The following is an 18144-nucleotide window of genomic DNA, read 5'->3' as shown; positions in this document are numbered from 1 at the left end:
TTTAGTAGAGACAGGGTTTCACCGTGTTAGCCAGGATGGTCTTGATCTCCTGACCTCGTGATCTGCCCACCTTGGCCTCCCAAAGTGCTGGGATTGCAGGCGTGAGCCACCGCGCCCGGCCGGGAGTGGTTTTTAAATGAAGATTCCTATGCCTGACTGTCGACCCTGACTCAGAATCTTTGTGCTCAGGACCCTGGAGTCTGTATTTTAATAAGTCTCCCCAGCAAGAGCCATGTGTGCGTGCAGCAAAGCTGGAGACCCGGGACCCAGAGCTGCCCTCCCGGCAGTGCGGGTGAAGCTCGCAGGCTTGCTGGAGACACGCCGTCCTGGTGACGTGTGATGTTTCATCATCCTCTGTCCGGTGGGCCGGTGTCTTTGTGTTACATTTGCTCCTACCCTGCCTTGGTCATATTAAGGTTTTGGACGACTGGAATAGGGCCCATCTCTGCTGACACAATGGCAATCTTGCAGAAGTCCTAGAATGTTCACTGCAGGTCTGGTTACCTAGAAACTAGTGATGGTTCAGTAAGCATGAGGTGGAGATGAGGGTGAGGAGGTAGCGTAATGATCGGACGTTGTGCAGTGAGGACAGTGTGGGGAGGAGGAGCTGTCGCTTTTAAACTGTCAGTAAAGTAGGTTATGAGAATAGATATTGGACATGGCTTTAGAAATTAGCTGGGCAGGCTGCTTTTCCCCTCTTCAGCTGTTTGTGGTACTGCCTGACAAAATTCAATTATTAGTCCATCCAGGACATCCTGCAGAAGCGATAATCGTCACATGAGGGAGGGGCCCGGCCTGTGCTTCTGTCTTTTTCTTTCCTTGTAAAAACTGCACATCCATTATGACTGTTACCTTTTCCATTTAAAGCTAACCAAATTCAGAGCATTTACCACTTACGCTTGGAGACCTTTGTTTTCAAAGTGAGCTCAAGTTATTGGTGGGGGCAACAGGCAGCCACTGAGAATGATAGTGTCTTCAGGACATGTTAGTGACTAAGAAAAGAGCTCAATAGACCTGTGGCTCTACCCATCTATCACTCAATTATCTGTCTGTCACTCCAGGAAAACCTCATTTAAGGAAACACCTTTGATATAATTTCAGACATAAAATTTAGATTCGGGAATGGCTATTCTGAAATAGTAATACAGGAGTTATTAAGAAATAATTTTTAGGCAGATAGTCAGGGTAAAGGTTCTCAGTGGAAATTTTCTTATAATAAGAAAAAAACCCTGAACCATCTCTTTTTTTTTAAATTTTTTTTTTATTATACTTTAAGTTCTAGGGTACATGTACACAACGTGCCGGTTTGCTACATATGTATACATGTGCCATGTTGGTGTGCTGCACCCATTAACTTGTCATTTACATTAGGTATATCTCCTAATGCTATCCCTCCCCCCTCCCCCAACCCCACGACAGGCCCTGGTGTGTGATGTTCCCCTTCCTGTGTCCAAGTGTTCTCATTGTTCAATTCCCACCTATGAGTGAGAACATGCGGTGTTTGGTTTTCTGTCCTTGCGATAGTTTGCTGAGAATGATGGTTTCCACCATCATCCATGTCCCTACAAAGGACGTGAACTCATCCTTTTTTATGGCTGCATAGTATTCCATGGTGTATATGTGCCACATTTTCTTAATCCAGTCTATCATTGATGGGCATTTGGGTTGCCAAACCATCTCTTTTCTAACAGAAAAGGCATCTTGAAGGGCCAGGCCAGCAAGCTTTGATATGCGAATGTCAGCCATTAGAAACTGCGTTCACTCAACATAAGGATTCCCACCCTCTTCTCGTCACTGGTTGTAGCAAGTGTCATGGCCACCTCCAGACAACACCTTGTGTTCAGAACATCATGGCGCCCTACATTTGCATATTAAAAGGACTAAGGTGGGAGGGCTAAGGTTTTTCTACGGGCAATTTAAATAACATACCTGGTCAAATCAATCCCCTGGGCCCTATGCAGATCAGACCCCACCTCCTCCAGCCTCCCATGTAACCTCCCACTTTTCCACCACACTTTGTTTCTCTTTGTTCCAAGCCCCGTCCCTTGTCTCTGTACGGGGAACTGTTCCCTTCTTTCTTGCCTATTAAACTTTTCTCTCCTTAAAACCACTCCACATGTGTCCATGTCATTGATCCTGTCGGTGCAAGACCAAGAACCCTGGTGTTCCTCCAGTCATCAAAGTCATATTAGTAGTTTGCAGGTTGGGTGTAAAATTGAGGCAACAGCTCCTACTGACAAAGTGAGATATTGTAGCCTGGGTCTTCTGTCTAGCAGCTTAAAGGTGAGAAGGAGGCCTGTGCTCCGGAATGTTTAGAATAAGTCCCATGTGGAAGAAATCTCTCTCTTTGGGTGAGGGTTGGGTTGGAGATGGAGAAGCACATGACATGCCCGGGGCAGATGCTGGGGTCGGAAGGAACTGCTGAGTTCCCAGGTGCTACCGGGCCACAGGGCAACATTCTGTGTCTGGAACAGTTGTCCCATCACCCCTCCTCTCTGCCCCTTTATTTGCTCGTTCCTACCTGCAGCAAGCATTTACAGAGCCTCCACTGCATGTGAAGCACTTGACTAAGAGCTGGATATGCAGCAATGAATAAGACAGACAAGGTCCCGCCCTCATGGTGCCTTACAGGCTGGCTGGGGAGAGATGGGCAGTAAGTGACTAAACACTGAAAAATATGACATGTCTGGTGATAAGTATTATGGAGAAAATGAATCTGGTCATGCAATAGCCAGGACTGATGTGTGCATGTGTGTGTGTGTTGTGTGCATGTGTGTGTGTGTTGGTGGTGAGGGTGGTAGCTACTTTTTTGGTGAGGGAAAATCTCTGGAGGTGACATTTGAACTGATACCTGGACAGCTAGAAGGATTCAGGCAGGAGAAGGTTCTGGGGGAGGGTTCTCTGAGCAGAGTAGACAGTACATAGGCCCTGGGGTGTTCAGGTGTCTGGCATGGGTGTAGGAATGAAAGACTCCCAGTCCGTTAGCAGATTTTTCTTCCCTTCTGGAAATGCGCCTTCACATTCTTGGTGCAGGTTAATTGGAAAACAATGTTTTGTTTTGTTTTCCCAGAAAGTCATTTTTCCTCCAGTTCTTGTTGGAATTGCTGACAAGCCTTGGGGAGAGATCAACAGGTAGTGTAGCTCTGCCCATCCATCACTCAACATCTGTCTGTTGCTCCAGGAAAACTTCCTTTAAGGAAACACCTTTGATATAATTTCAGACATGAAAATCAGGACACAGAATAGCTGTGCCCTAATTTAAATTCTGTGGGGCCCATAGTGGGGTCTACTGTGTCCCCACCCACCAGCCTCAGAGCCTGTCATTTCATTTGCTTGTCCTCGAGTGTATGGATACCGGGCATCACAGGGCAGCTGCCCTTGCTTCAAGAAAGTGTGAACAGCTCCTCCTTGGGAATGTGCCAAGTAGGTGTCGGTCCTGAAAGACCTGCCCCACTTCTTCAGGCCGGCCTTGGTGTTCTGCCAGGCTTGACGAGGCCTGAGAGTGGGAGAGTGGGAGAGGCCATTTCCAATTGGGAGGCGGATGTCTTTACTTAGTGACTTTTCTGGTACATTAAGACCTCTTCATTTCAGAATTGTGTTTGATCTACCTATAGGTTTGGATCGTTTTAGTGACTTCTTTTTTATTTGAGATGGAGTCTTGCTCTGTTGCCCAGGCAGGAGTGCAGTGGCACAATCTCAGCTCACTGCAACCTCTGCCTCCTAGGTTCAAGCGATCCTCCTGCCTCAGCCCCCCTAGCAGCTGGGACTACAGGCATGTGCCACCACACCCGGCTAATTTTTGTATTTTTAGTAGAGACGGGGTTTTGCCATGTTGGCCAGGCTGGTCTCGAACTCCTGATCTCAGGTGATCCACCCGCCTTGGCCTCCCAAAGTGCTGGGATTACAGGCATGAGACACCGCGCCCGGCCCGTTTTAGACTTTAGAAGCCTGTTTTGCAAATAGGTACTCCATGCTAAGCATGAAGAGTATGGAAGGAACCTAGGTGGGCTTTGGGCAGCCCCCAGCAGAGGTGGGATCCAGATGCGGGCTGAATGTGGCAGGAGGAAGGGCCTGGAACTACCTTCCAGTGGAGCATTGCTGTAGCTCTTTTTGAGACCGGGTCTCACTCTGTCACCCAGCAGGCTGGAGTGCAGTAGGGAGATCTTGGCTCACGGCAAACTCTACCTCCCAGGCTCAAGTGATCCTCCCACCTCAGCCTCCTGAGTTGCACCACCACGTGCACCACCACGCCCGGCTAATTTTTTGTATTTTTGGTAGACATGGAGTTTTGCCATGTTTCCCAGGCTGGTCTAGAACTCCTGAGCTCAGGCCATCCACCTGCCTCAGCTCCCCAAAGTGCTGGGATTACAGGCATGAGCCGCTGCGCCTGCCCTTACCAGTTAGCTTTTATTAGTGCCTGCAGTATCTTGGCACTGTGTAAATACGGAACGTATTCTTTTCTCTAATCTAGGTGTTCTTGTATGGAAAAAACTTCCCAATTATTGGAATGGAGTAATGGCAGTGTCAGCTGTCCTTTATTGAGCTCCCATTATGTTCCTCCTAGGAGCCCTGTGAGACAGTCACATGACTCCCATTGTGCGGAGGAGTTAGGGTGTTCAAGTACTTGGACCAGGGTTGCCAGGTGACTAGGTGGCATCTTAGCATCTGAACCCCAGACTGTGCTTTTCATAATGAGTTCATTCTTGAGTCTCAGGAGGCACCGACTCCTCATCATTGGGGTGATTACAGCCTAAATGTGGCGCCCACTGAGCTTGGATGATAACTATGTGGGAGGCGAGCTGGCCAGCCCACTGGTGGATGTTTCTGCTGATGGCAGGCTTTCTCGTGGAGTCCAGATGTTGCTGCAGAATCCTTCCTGCCTCTGCTCCAGGCAGCCCCTCAGGACAAGTTGAAACCTATTTGTGGTTCCTGCAGGAGGTGGATTCAGCATTGGCAGAGGCACCAGGATTGCTGGACTTGGGGAGAGTGTGCCTGAGCTTTGTGCCATCACCTTCCCTCCAATAGCTGGGGGATGGTCTGTGGCAGAGCATGGGAAGGAGATGGGCAGACCCTTGGCCTCCAGCCGACCTGTGGCATTGCTATCTGTGGCCAGAGGAGCGGCTGTTCTTCAAACAGGCCTTGGGCTTTCCTGGAAACCTGGCATCTTACCGTGCTTGGGGCCAGCCCTTGCCACTTGCCTTCTTGGCTCAGGAGCGTGGCTGTGACCTGACTCCCAGTGGGGCCGGCCAAGTGATAAAATGAGTTTTTTCCACCAAATGCAGCTAAAGGCTTGGCCTGACTTTATGTCCCCAGGGACTGTTTAGAGGAGTGGTGGCCTGGCTCTCAGGCATCTCAGTGCCAGCGAGCACAGGGCTGGGCGGCAAAGACACCTGCTCCTGCCTGGCACCAGGCTCTGCCATGACTGATGCTTCAGCCTCCCTGCATCACAAGCGTTGATTTTGCTGTGCACGGTAGAATATAAGGCAAGCTTCACCTCTTTCCCCTCCTCCCTACACTGTCCCTTTCGAAAGAGTTGAGCCTTTCCAGGTCTTTTATATCACGCAGCACTTTCTCGGTTACATATTTTAGTTTGATCAACAAAGTACTGTTTGAGGACACCTTTGCCTGAAAAGAAAGCTCAGTCATTACTGAATTTAGATGCAGAATTAATTAAAAATAAAAGTAGACAAAGAAATTTAACACAGATTTAATCATTTCTGGGGCAGGATATTCCTGGGGCGGGATATTCCTGAAGGTTAGTGAATGGCTACACATATATGATTATAGGCCGATGAAGAACCCTACTATGAGAAATGTCATTAGGTGATTAAAAACAGCACCCAACTGCCCTCATGATACGAACACGGGTTCTTGTGGGTTGGGGTGATGTTTCCGATGCCAGCATTCTACATAAATTCACAGGGAACTGTATCCAACGCATCCTAAACAGCTGGTGAGGAGGATGTGCTCCGGGTGGCTCAGCTTGACTCTGGGCTTCATGAAGGCATTGCTGTTGATGCACACGAAGGGTTTGAAGAGAAATTATTTTGTAAGCTGGGTGTGGGAAATAGTATTTTATAATCAACAGGATTTTTCAGTATGTGTATGTAAACAAATTAATAAAACCTACAAATCGTGATCAGACTTTTCTGTCTACATTCCTAAAAATCATATATTCCAGGTTGGCATTAACCATTGTTTTGTGTCTTCTCATCGGCTAATTGTCTTCAGTATGGGAGTCATCTTATATTCCTGGTTTCTCAGGTTGTGTGTTCTTCTTGCAGCTCTCGAGGTGGGGGACTCAAAAGGGAGGAGGGGAGGTCGAAGGGGTGGCCTTTTCTCTTCCCCGTCCCTCTCATTTCCTCTCTTCACAATTGCTTTGCTGCCCCCTGCCCCACTGCCAGGTGTCAGCCCCTGGTCTGGGCAAAGGCCCCCGGAGTATGACAGATGCCAGCCCGTCCTTGGGAAAGTTGGTTTGCAAACCTGTTTTAGTCTTTGGGAGGCCTGGGTATTTTGATTCACACTTGCAGTGTCTATGGTTTGTCTCTTGCTGCATAAAGTCTATTCCATGAAACATACTCATTTATCTTTAAGCAGATTTATTATATGAAATATTCATGGGTGCAGGCTTGGCAGCACAGCGTTTGGAACAATGTACTGAGTACAGTTTGTCCTCATAAGTCTATTAATGCTGATGGGATGCAGTTGTCTCCTGTGAAGCTTTGGGGTGAGATGGGGCCAGTAGGGAGTCAGCTGGCTGAGGATAGCTCTTCATCTCCCTTAGTTTGGCTGCAGCAGCCCTGCTCTGCGTGTATGCCTGCGCAGATCCGTTCTTTCTCTTCCTCCTTAGTGAATACAGAGGCCTTACCTTCTGCGAGAACCCTCTTGTCAGCTTCCAGCTTCTTGTGTAATTCCAACGAATAGGGATGATTTGGAGGGAGGGAAAAGCTGGCTTAGGAGTGAAAACTGATATGTGGGGAGAAGGCATTTAGGGGGCTGGGAGGAGGCTCGATACTAACACTTAGGAATAAGCGCGGTGTGGCAACCCCCGGGCTGAATGTGTGTTCCAGATAGCCCTGACAGACACCACAGGAAGTACGTGTTGTCAATCCTGTATTACCCACGAAGAAATCGAGGCTCAGAGAGGTTTAGTTACTTGCCCAAAGTGCAGTTCACTTAGTTGAGCAAACCCGTATGGATGTATGGATGGCGTGTCATGTGGCCAGTGGCTGGATACAGGGCACAGAGCAGTCACGGCCTCTGGCTACAAGGAGTGCCCTATGCAGCAGATAGAGAAACAGCCCTGAGAAGTGAGTCAGACAGGGTAAGTGGAGCCCCCATGCGATGCAGGGTGTTAGCAAGGGCATGGTGAATTGTGGGAGGCTGTGGGAAGGCTGGAGGGGAGGACTGGAAAACTGGATAGGATCTTACCAGGCAGATGGGGGCTGGGAGAGGTAATTACAGACGGTGGGAAGAGCCAGCACAGGCCTGCAAGGATGTAGGTCATCCAGAAGTGGCCAGTAGACGGGAGACTGCTTGGTTCAGTGCTGCCCAGTCACAAGAGGCGGGGGGGGGGGGGGGGGGTGGTGCGCAGGAGACGTAGCCAGAGCCACTATCACAGGGGCTTATAGGCCTTCTAGAGGATTTGGACTGTAACTAAGGGAGCGAAGAGTCATTGGAGGTCTTGAAGCCAAGCAGAGAGAAAAATGAATTTCTCTATTTGGAAAACAATTCTGGAGGTGGAACAGAATGGGGCAGTGGGGAAGGCAGGAGGTAGGGAAACCTGTCAGAGCGGTCGCAGGGGCAGGGGTGAGAAGAAGGGGAGGGGGTGTAGGAATGAGAAACGTAATTTGAGATTTCTGTTGGAAAATAGCAGGAACTGGTCTGGATTCTGTATCTGAAAAAAAGTATTAAAAACAAACAAAAAAACAAACCAGTAGCCAGAAAAGGATAAAGGAAAATGGTACATTAGAAGAGAAGCGTGAAGATATTTTTTAAAAGGCTTTTATAATGAGACAGAAGGTTTAAAGTGTTACGTAAAACAAGTTTTAGGGAATGATGAGGACCAATGTGGCATACGAGTTTTTTAAGTTTAGGATGGAGGTGGAGCAAGGTGGCCAAATAGAAGCCTCCACCAACCATCCTCCTCACAAGAACACAAAATTTGACAACTATCTACACCAAAAAAGCACCTTCATGGGCACTAAAAATCAGGTGAGTGATCACAGTACCTGGTTTTAACTTCATGTTACCGAAAGAAGCACTGCAGAGGGTAGGAAAGACAGTCGTGATCACTGACTCCATCCCTGTGGCGGCGGCCACATGGTGCTAAGAGAGAACCTGTGTGACGGGGAAAGGAGAGTGCAGCAGTTGTGGGATTTGCACTGGAACTCATTGCTGCCAGCAGTGGGCAGAACTCAGCTGATGCCCATGGAGGGAGCATTTAGACCAGCCTAGACAGAGGAGAATCACCCATCTCAGCAGTCAGAACTTGAGTTCCAGCAAGCCTTCTCACCATAGGTTAAAGTGCTCTGGGGTTCTAAATAAACCAGGTCACAAGGACTGCAACACCCAGGCAAGTCCTAATGCTGTGCTGGGCTCAGAGCCAGTGGACTTGGGGGTTACATGACCTAATGAGACACCAGGGTGGCTCAGGGAGTGCTTGCATCCCCTATCCCCCAAACCCAGGCAGCGCAGCTCACAGCTCCAAAAGAGACCCCCTCCTTCTGTTAGAAGAGAGGAGAATAAAGAGGACTTTGTCATGCAACTTGGGTACCAGCTCAGTCATGGTAGGATAAGGCACCAGGCAGAGTCATGAGGCCCCCATTCCATGCCCTAGATCTTAGATGACATTTCTAGACACCCTGGGCCAGAAGGGAACCTACTGCCTTGAAGGGAAGGACCCAGTAATGGCAGGATTCATCACCTGCTGACGAAAGAGCCCCTGGGCCCTGAATAATCAGCAGTGGTAACCAGGTAGTACATACCATGGGCCTTGGGTGAGACCCTGAGACCTGCTGGCTTCAGATGGGATCCAGCACATTCACAGCTGTGGTGGCTACGAGGAGAAACTCCTGCTTGAGTAAAGGAGAGGGAAGAATAAAGGGGACTGTGTCTTGCAGCTTAGATACCAGCTCAGACATAGAGAGAGCACCAACTGGGCCCTTGGGGTCCCCAGTTCCAGGCCTTGGCTCTGGGATAGCATTTCTGGACCTACCCCAGGCCAGAGGGGAGCTCACTGCCCTGTAGAGAGTCCCAGGACTGGCAGCATTCACCACAAGCTGACTAAAGAGTCCTTGGGCATTAAGTGAACATTGGTGGCGCCCTGGCAGCACTCCCCACGGGCCTGTGGTGGTTGTGGACACAGGGAGAGAGTCCTCTGCCCGGAGAAAGAGGAGGGAAGAGTGGGAAGGACTTTATCTTGTGGTTTTGTTGCCAGCTTAGCCGCAGTAGAATAGAGCACCAGGTAGATTTCTAGGGCTTCCGATTGCAGGCCCTGGCTCACAGATAGCATCTCTGGACCTGCCTGGGGCCTAAGAGAACTCACTGCCCTTAAGGGAAGGACACAAGCCTGGCAGTCTTTGCCACCTGCTAATTTTAGGGCCCTAGGGCCTTGAGTGAACATAGATAGTAGTCAGCTAGTGGTTATAGCAGGCCTCGGGCAAAACTCAGTGGTGTGCTGGCTTCAAATCTGACCAAGTGCAGTCCCAGTGGTGATAGTGACAGGGGTGTCACCCCTCCCCAAGCTCCAGGCAGCTCAGCCAGAGAGAGAGAGAGAGAGAGATTGCATTCGTCTAGGAGTTAGTTAGGGAAGAGAACAAGAGTCTCTGCCTGGTAATTCAGAGAATTCTTCCAGATGTGATCTAAGACCATCAAGGTGGTACGTCTACAAATCTGCAAGAACCACAGCATTGCTGGGCTTGATATGCCCCCTAATGCAGATACAGCTGCAGTGACCAAAAACTTAGATCACAACACCCACGTCCTTTGAATACCTGAAAAGCCTTCCCAAGAAGGATGAGTACAAACAAACCCAGACTGCAAAGACTACAATAAACACCTAACTCTTCAATGGCCAGACACCTACAAACATCCACTAGCATCAAGACCATCCAGGAAAATAGGACCTCACCAAGTGAACTAAATAAGGTGCCAGGGGCCAGTCTTGGAGAAACAGAGATATGTGATCTTTCAAACAGAGAATTCAAAATAGTTGTTTTGAGGAAACTCAAAGAAATTCAAGATAGCACAGAGAAGGAATTCAGAATCCTATCAGATAAATTTAACAAACAAATTGAAATAATTAAAAACAATCAAGCAGAAATTCTGGAGCTGAAAAATGCAATTGATGTACTGAAGAATGCATCAGAATCTCCTAATAGTAGAATTAATCAAGTAGAAAAATGAAATAGTAAACTTTAAGAGGCTATGTGAAAATACACAGTTAGAGTTGGGAGGATGGCTTGAGCCTGGGAGGCAGAAGTTGCAGTGAGGCAAGATTGCCCCACTGCACTCCAGCCTGGATGACAGAGCCAGACCCTGTCTCAAAAAAAAAGAAAGCAAGAAAAGCAAGCAAGCAAGCAAGCAAGCAAGAACAGTCAGAGGAGACGAAAGAGTCAAATGAAACATGCCTACGAGATCTGGAAAATAGCCTCAGTGGGGCAAATCTAACAGTTACTGGCTTTAAAGAGGAGGTAGAGAGAGAGACAGCAGTAGAAAGTTTATTTAAAGGGATAATAACAGAGAACTTCCCAAACCTAGAGAAAGATATAAATATTCAAGTACAGGAAGGTTATAGAACACCAAGCAGATTTAACCGAAAGACGTCTACCTCAAGGCATTTAATATCAAACTCTCAAAAGTCAAGAATAAAGAAAGGATCCTAAAAGTAGCAAGATAAAGAAATAACATAAAATAGAGCTCCAGTACATCTGACAGCAGACTTTTTGGCGAAAACCTTACAGGCCGGGAGAGAGTGGCATGACACACTGAAAGTGTCGAAGGGAAAAAACTTAAATAGCATATATGAAAAAATATCTTTCAGGCTGGGTGCGGTGGCTCATGCCTGTAATCTGAGCACTTTCGGAGGCTGAGGCAGGTGGATCACTTGAGGTCAGGAGTTCAAGACCAGCCTGGCCAAGACGGTGAAACCCCGTCTTTACTAAAAATACAAAAATTAGCCAGGCATGGTGGCAGACGCCTGTAATCCCAGCTACTTGGGAGGCTGAGGCAGGACAGTTGCTTTAATCTGGGAGGCAGAGGTTGCAGTGAGCTGAGATTGTGCCACTCCACTCCAGCCTGGGCGACAGAGTGAGACTCCGTCTTAAAAAAAAAAAAAAAAAATCCTTCAAACATGAAGGAGAAATAAAGACTTACCCAGACAAACAAAAGCTTGATGGATTACATCAATACCAGACCTATCGTACAAGAAATGCTGGCTAGACACAGTGGCTCACGCCTGTAATCCCAGCACTTTGGGAGGCCGAGGCAGGTGGATCACAAGGTCAGGAGATCGAGACCATCCTGGCTAACATGGTGAAACCCCGTCTCTACTAAAAAAAAAAAAAATTAGCTGGGCGTAGTGGCGGGCGCCTGTAGTCTCAGCCACTTGGGAGGCTGAGGCAGGAGAATGGCGTGAACCCGGGAGGCGGAGCTTGCAGTGACCCGAGATCGCACCACTGCACTCCATGCTGGGTGACAGAGTGAGACTCCGTCTCAAAAAAAAAAAAAAGAAATGCTAAAGGGATTTCTTCAATCTGAAATAAAAGGATGTTAATGGTTAATGAGCAATAAGAAATCATCTGCAGGTGAAAAGTTCACTGGTAATAGTAAGTGCAGAGAAAAACACAGACTGTTAAAACACTGTAATTGCAATGTGTATACTTCTCATATCTTAAGTACAAAGATGAAAAGATAAACCAATCAAAAATAATAACTTTTCAAGAAAGTACAGTAAGATGTAAATAGAAACAACAAAAAGTTAAAAAGTGGGGAGATGAAGTTATAGAGTTTTTATTAGTTTTCTTTTTGCTTGTTTTTTATTATGTTTATGTAATCAGTGTTAATTTGTCATCAGTTTAAAATAATGTGTTATAAAACATTATTTGCAAATCTCATGGCAACCTCAAGTCTAAAAGCATACAATGGATATGAAAAAGTAAAAAGCATGAAAATAAAACATAACACCAGAGAAAATCACCTTTACTAAAAGGGAAGACCAGAAAACAGCTAGGAAACAAATAACAAAATGGCAGGAGTAAGTCCTTACTTAATCAATAATAGCATTGAATGTAAATGGACTAAACTCTCCAATCAAAAGACACAGAGTGAATGAATAGATTTTTTTTTTTTAAGACCCAATGATCTATTGCCTACAGGAAACACACTTCATTTATAAAAACACACATAGACTGAAAATAAAGGTATGGCAAAAGATATTTCATGCCAACGGAAACCAAAAAGGAGCAGAAGTAGCTATACTTATATCAGATAAATCGATTTCAAGAAAAAAATATAAAAAGAGACAAAGAAGGTTATTGTATAATGATAAAGGGGTCAATTCAGCATAAGGATATAACAGTTATATATGCATCCAACACTAGTGCACTCAGATATATAAAGCAAATATTATCAGAGTGAAAGATGGAGATAGACCCCAATACAATGATAGCTGGAGACCTCACTTTCAGCATTGGACAGATCATCCAGACAGAAAATCAACAAAGAAACATCAGACTTAATCTGCACCATGGACGAAATGGACCTAATAGATACTTACAGATCATTTCATTCCGTAGTTGCAGAATACACATTCTTCTGCTCAGCACATGGATCATTCTCAAGGATAGACCATATGCTAGGTTGCAAAACAAGTCTTAAAACATTCCAAAAAACTGAAATAATATCAAGTATCTTCTCTGACTACAATGGAATAAAACTAGAAATTAATAACAGGAATTTTGGAAACTATACAAACACATGGAAACTGAACAATATGCCTCTGAATGACCAGTGGGTCAATGAAGAGATTAAGAAAGAAATTGAAAAATTTCTTGAAACAAATGATAATAGAAACACAACATACCAAAACCTATGAAATACGGCAAAACAGTACTAAGAGAAGTTTGTGGCTATAAATGCCTACATCAAAAAAGAAGAAAAAGTTCAAATAAATCACCTAATGATGCATCTTAGAACTAGAAAAGCAACAGCAAACCAAACCCAAAGTTAGTAGAAGAAAAGAAGTAATAAAAATTAGAGCAGAAATACATGAAATTGAAACAGAGTAAACAATACAAAAGATCAATGAAATGAAAAGTTTTTTTTTTGGTATTTTGAAAAGATAAAAAAAATTCATAAACCTTTAGCCAGACTAAGAAAAAAAAGAGAGAAAACTCAAATAAATAAAATCAGAGATGAAAAAGGAGATATTACATAAATTGCATAAATTCAAAGGATCATTAGTGGCTACTGTGAACAACTATATACCAATAAATTGGAAAACCTAGAAGAAATGGATAAGTTTCTAGACACATACAGCCTACTAAGATAGAATCATGAAGAAATCCAAAATCTGAACAGACCAATAACAAGTAATAAGATCAAAGCCATAATAAAAAGTCTCCTAGCAAAGAACAGCCAAGGATGCAATGGGTTCGCTGCTAAGTTCTACCATTTAAAGAAGAAGTAATACCAACCCTACTCAAACTATTCTGAAAAATAGGGGAGGAGGGGATACTTCCAAACTCATTTTATGAGGCCAGAGTTACCCTGATACCAAAAACGAGACAGACACATCAGTAAAAGAAAACTACAGGCTAGTATCCCTGATGAACACTGATGCAAAAATTCTCAACAAAATGCTGACAAACCGAAGTCAGCAGTACATTAAAAAAAAAAAAAATCATTCATCATGACCAAGTGGAATTTATCCCAGGGATATAAGAATGGTTCAACATTCACAAACCAATCAGTGTGATACATCATATCAACTAAATGAAGGGCAAAAACCATATGATCATTTCAGTTGATGCTGAAAAAGCATTTGATAAAATTCAACATCACTTCATGATAAAAATCCTCAAAAAACTGAGTATAGAGGGAACATACCTCAATATAATAAAAGCCATATGCAACAGACCCACAGCAAATATCATACTGGATGGGGAAAAACTGAAAGCCTTTCCTCTAAGATCTGAAATAACAAGGATGTCCACTCTGTTGAATAGCAACATAGTACTGGAAATCCTAGCTAGAGCAATCAGACAAGAGAATGACATAAAGGGTATCCAAATGGGAAAGGAAGAAGTCAAATTATCCTTGTTTGCAGATGATATGACCTCATATTTGGAAAAACCTAAAGACTCCACCAAAAAACAAAACAAAAAATGTATTGATTAGAACTAATCAATACATTTAGTAAAGTTGCAGGATACAAATTCAACATACAAAAATCATTAGCATTTCTATATGCCAACAGTGAACAATCTGAAAAAAGAAATCAAGAAAGTAATTCCATTTATAATTGCTACAAATAAAATAAAATACCTAGGAATTAACTAAACAAGTGAAAGCTCTCTAGGATGAAAACAATAAAAGACTGATGCAAGAAACTGAAGAGGACACCAAGAAATGGAAAGATATGCCATATTCATGGATTGGAAGAACCAATATTGTTAAACTGTCCATACTACCCAAAGCAATCTACAGATTCAATACAATCCCTATCAAAATACCAATGACATTCTTCACAGAAATAGAAAAAAAATCCTAAAATTTATATGGAACCACAAAAGACCCAGAATAGCCAAAGCTATCTTGAGCAGAAAGAATAAAACTGGAGGAATTACATTACGTGACTTCAAGTTATACTACAGAGTTATAGTAACCAAAACAGCATGTTTCTGTTGTAAAAACAGACACGTAGACCAATGCAATAGAATAGAGAACCCAGGAATAAAGCCACACATCTACAATGAACTCATATTTGACAATGGTTCCAAGAACATACACTGGGGAAAGGACAATCTCTTTAATAAATGGAGCTGGGAAAACTGGATAACCTTATGCAGAAGAATGCATCTAGACCTCTGTCTCTTGCCGTATAAAAAAATCAAATCAAAGTGGATTAAAGACTTAAATCTAAGACCACAAATTATGAAACTACCAAAAGAAAACATTGGGGGAAACTCTCCAGGACATTGGACTTGGCAAAGATTTCTTGCATAATACACCACAGGCATAGGCAATCAAAGTAAAAATGGACAAATGGGATCACATCCAGGTGAAAAGCTTCTGCACAGTGAAGGAAACAGTCAGCAAAGTGAAGAGAGAGCCCAGAGAATGGGAGAAAATATTTGTTAACTGTCTGTCTGACAAGGGCTTAATAACCAGATTATATAAGGGGCTCAAACAACCCTGTAGGAAAAAAATTTAATAATCTAATTAAAAATTTGGCAAAATATCTGAATAGATGTTTCTCCAGAGAAGACATACAAATGGCAAACAGGTATATGAAAAGGTGCTCAACATCATTGATCATCAGAAAAATGCAAATCAAACCTACAATGAGATATCATCTCACTCCAGTTCAAATGGTTTTTCTCCAAAAGACAGGCAGTAACAAATGCTGGTGAGGATGTAGAGAAAAGGGAACCTTCATATACTGTTGGTGTGAATGTAAATTAGTACAATCACTATGGAGAACAGATTGGTGGTTCCTCAAAAAACTGAAAATAGAGCTAGCATATGATCCCGCAATCCCACTGCTAGATATATACCCAAAAGAAAGGAATTAAGTATATTGAAGACATATCTGCACCCCCATGTTTATTGCAGCACTATTCACAATAGCTGGGATTTGGAAGCAGCCTAAGGTTCCATCAGCTGATGAATGGAAAAAGAAAACAGTACATATACAAAACGGAGTACTATTCAGCCATAAATAAGAATGAGATCCTGTCATTTGCAACAACAGTGATGGAATCAGAGATCATTTTGTTAAGTGGCATAAGCCAGGCACAGAAAGACGAACTTTGCATGTTCTTATTTGTGGGGGGTAGAAATTAAAACAGTTAAACTCATGGAGATAGAGATTAGAATGATGGTTATCAGAGGCTGGGAAAAGTAGTGGAGTGAGTTGGGGGAGGAGGAAATGGTTAATGGATACAAAAAATATTTGCAAAGAATGAGTAAGACCTAGTATTTGCTAGCACAATAGGATGACTACAGTAAAAAATAGTTTAATTATACATTTTCAAATAACTAAAATAATTGGATTGTTTGTAACACAAAGGATAAATGCTTGAGGTGATGGATACCTCACTTACCTTGATATGATTATTATGCGTTGTATGCTTGTATGAAAATATCTCATATACTCCATAAATATATACACATACTCTATCCACAAAAATTAAAAATAAAAGAATAGTAACAGAGTTTTTCTAAATTTAATAGTGCTTTAGAAATTAAAAGAGACCCAAGAATAAAAGGAAAGGTGAACTAAGAGAGATATAGGTTAAAAAGAAATATAAGAGAAATAAGCTATGTAAGAGATACAGGTCGGGCACGGTGGCTCACGCCTGTAATCCCAACACTTTGGGAGGCTGAGGTGGGTGGATCACCTGAGGTCAGGAGTTCGAGACCAGCCTAGCCAACATGGTGAAACCCCATTTCTACTAAAAATAGAAGAATTAGCCAGGCATGGTGGTGGGTGCCTGTAATCCCAGCTATTTGGGAGGCTGAGGCAGGAAAATCACTTGAACCTGGGAAGCAGAGGTTACAGTGAGCCGAGATCACGCCACTGCACTCCAGCCTGGGCAACAAGAGTGAAACTCTGTCTCAGAAAAAAAAAAAAGAGATACATATGTAAGAAATAAGGGAAATAGGCCGGGTGTGGTGGATCATGCCTGTAATCCCAGCACTTTGGGAGGCCGAGGCGGGTGCATCACGAGGTCAGGAGATCGAGACCATCCTGGCTAACACAGTAAAACCCCATCTCTACTAAAAATACAAAAAATTAGCTGGGGGTGGTGCCACGCGTCTGTAGTCCCAGATACTCGGGAGGCTGAGGCAGGAGAATCGCTTGAACCCGGGAGGCGGTGGCAGTGAGCCGAGATTGCACCCCTGTACTCCAGCCTAGGTTGACAGAGTGAGACTCCATCTCAAAAACAAAAAACAAAAAAAGTGAAATATAGGCCAAAAGCAGAACCAACAGTAGGGAAGAGCAGACAATGGTTTACAGGGCCACAAACACCAATGGCTCTGGAAGTGCAGGTAGTGCAGGCAACACCATGAGACTGGAAGGGCAGGTGGAGGGAAAGGGGAAAGGTGAGTGATGGAGTGGAGCCCGCCTATTGGAGAGCTTCAAGGGCACCGCTCGCCACTGTCTATTCTGCTGGCAGGGCAAGTGACAGTGTAAACAGGGCAGTCGGGTTCATGTGGCTTTGCCTTTTGCTGCTGGCACCTGTTCAGGTGGGCTCTTTGGAGTTGATGAGGTGGTGATTGAGCAGCTAGGATGCAGTGTGGCAGGCTTGTCCTGTCACGTACCAGAGAAGATGGTGGTGGGAGGTGGTGCTTGCAGAACTCTTAGGAGCACTGAGGAAGAAGGTGGAGGAACACCCAGCCTTCTGGCTTGAGTGCCTCCTGTGTGTCGTAGAAGGATCTAGATCCTGTGGGGGCACATAGAGCAACAGAAAAAACTTGCAAGACCTGTGGGATGAGTACATGGTCATCTGGTATCATGTGTGAAGCTGGGGCTATGTATGGGCCTTACTTCTCATCTTCTGGAATAGAGTTAGACAAGGAAACCCAACTCAGGATCCCATTAGTACTCTTGTCTGCTCTAATCGCGGGTTGAGCTGATGTCTTCATCCTTTGTTGGTTGCTGTTAAGGAATGAGGATGCGTTTATGGTGGAAAGAGTGTGGGGCTGAGAATCTGGAGGCCAGGGTCAAGTTCTGACTCTGCATTTATTATCAGTGTGACTTGCTGCAAGTGTAACCTGTCTGAGTGTCTGCGTCCTTATTTGTAATTTGGAGGCTGTAATAGTGATGTCTGCCTCACAGAAGCCCTAGGTTGTCATGGGGATCAGTGTGGGTATGTGAGAGTGTTTCATAAATTGCAAAGCTCTGCCGTAGCTGAT

At 44.5% G+C, this 18144-nt stretch overlaps 1 protein-coding gene across 2 annotated transcripts in view; it reads left to right on the top strand.

Moving 5' to 3' along the window:
• The window catches only part of XXYLT1 (xyloside xylosyltransferase 1), a 195708-nt gene that overhangs the window by 26717 nt on the left and 150847 nt on the right, over window positions 1-18144 (top strand). The window lies entirely within an intron of this gene.

Source organism: Pongo abelii, chromosome 2, assembly GCF_028885655.2.
Source record: "Pongo abelii isolate AG06213 chromosome 2, NHGRI_mPonAbe1-v2.0_pri, whole genome shotgun sequence".
Classification (NCBI taxonomy): Eukaryota; Metazoa; Chordata; class Mammalia; order Primates; family Hominidae; genus Pongo; species Pongo abelii.
Note: the sequence above shows the minus strand (reverse complement) of the source record. Positions and strands in the feature narration are given on the sequence as shown.